The sequence below is a fragment of the Arachis hypogaea genome, chromosome 4, assembly GCF_003086295.3.
Source record: "Arachis hypogaea cultivar Tifrunner chromosome 4, arahy.Tifrunner.gnm2.J5K5, whole genome shotgun sequence".
Classification (NCBI taxonomy): domain Eukaryota; kingdom Viridiplantae; phylum Streptophyta; class Magnoliopsida; order Fabales; family Fabaceae; genus Arachis; species Arachis hypogaea.
This window is the reverse complement of record NC_092039.1, coordinates 56,234,958-56,236,576: the sequence shown is the minus strand read 5'-3', so window position 1 is coordinate 56,236,576 and position 1,619 is coordinate 56,234,958. Positions and strand designations below refer to the sequence as shown.

Below are 1,619 nucleotides of genomic sequence, written 5' to 3'. Positions count from 1 at the left end.
ACATGGTTCAGCTCCATGACTCCCTTAGTGTTGTGCCTTTCTGAAGCATAGTAATACTCATTCTCAGCCACTGTCTCAATCACTTCAATGGCTTCTTCCACAGTCTTTTTCCTGTTCAATGAACCTCCTGATGAATGGTCTACAGCCTTCCTTGATTCATAAGAAAGTCCATCATAGAAAATATGCAATTGCACCCAGTCATGGAACATGTCTGGCTGGCATTTCCTTGTCAATTCTTTGAACCTCTCCCATGCCTCGTAGAGCGTTTCACCATCCTGTTGTCTAAAAGTCTGAACCTCAGATCGAAGCCTGTTGACCTTTTGTGGTGGGTAGAAACATGCCAGAAACTTGCTTTCCACCTCATCCCAGGTTGTTAGGCTCCCCCTTGGGAATGATTCCAGCCACTTAGCTGCCTTGTCCCTAAGTGAAAATGGGAACAAGAGCAGTTTATAAGCATCTTCCTGGACTCCATTGGACTTCACAGTGTCGCAAATTCTCAGGAATTTTGTGAGATGTTGGTTTGGGTCTTCATTAGCACTCCCACCAAATGAACAATGATCCTCCACCAATGATATTAGCTGTGGTTTGAGTTCAAAATTGTTGGCCTGAATGGGTGGTTTCTGAATGCTGCTACCACAATTCCCAGAGGTTGGGTTTATGTATGAACCAAGAACCCTCCTCTCGGGAATGGCATTGTTTCCATCAGCCCTCTCATGGTTGTGAACTTCTCTATCCATGTTGAGATCTAGAGCTTCCTCAAAGTTGTCCTCAGATTCTCCTTCAGATTCTTCTTCTCTCAGTACTTTCTTCCCTCTTGCTTCCCTTCTAAGTTTATGAAGGGTCCTCTCTGGTTCGGTATATGGGGGAGTTGTTGTCTCTCCTCTCCTACCTGTCATACAAGAACACACCACAAGCAACAAACAAGGGGAATACTCTTGGTTAATGGAAGAGTATGGTTAGAGCAGTTGAGGAATTAATTCAAATAGTTAGTGGGTCAGTGAGTTAGTTGCTTGAAATGAAAGGCATAAGAAAGAAAAAGCAAATAACAGAGTGCAGAAATTAAAATTCAACAAGTAACTTGAACTAAATTATCAAAACAAGAAAAATGCTCAATCTAGTTAACTTCCAATTTGAGAATTGTCAATCGAAAACCAATCCCCGGCAACGGCGCCATAAACTTGATCTAGCCATAAACTTGATAGCTATGATTTAGGAAATTGCACAATCGGCAAAAATTCCTTCCGGCAAGTGCACCGGTTATCGTCAAGTAAAAACTCACAATAGAGTGAGGTCGAATCCCACAAGGATTGGTTGAATGAGCAATTCGGATTAGAAGTTTGTTCTAGTTCAGCGGAATCAAGATTTAGATCGAGAAGCTTTCTAACAAAATTATGGGTAGTTTCTTTCCCAAGACAACTACCCAATGGAATTAGATCGAGAAGCTTTCTAACAAAATTCAAGAGAAAAGATTGAAGAAGAAGATAAAAACTGTTATTGATTCATTGAATTACAATAGAGCTCCCTAACCCAATGAAAGGGGTTTAGTGAGTCATAGCTCCGAATTCAAAACTAGAAAAATTGATGAAAAATTCTCAAGTGTCTAAAAGTTTTTTTTTAAC

General features: G+C 40.6%; 1 non-coding gene across 1 annotated transcript; it reads left to right on the top strand.

Annotated features, from left to right (window-relative positions):
• Positions 1-207: 207 nt before the first annotated feature.
• LOC112798898 (small nucleolar RNA R71) lies at positions 208-311 on the top strand. The gene has a single exon (XR_003200494.1). It is a non-coding gene; the product is annotated as a small nucleolar RNA R71 (small nucleolar RNA).
• Positions 312-1,619: the final 1,308 nt, after the last annotated feature.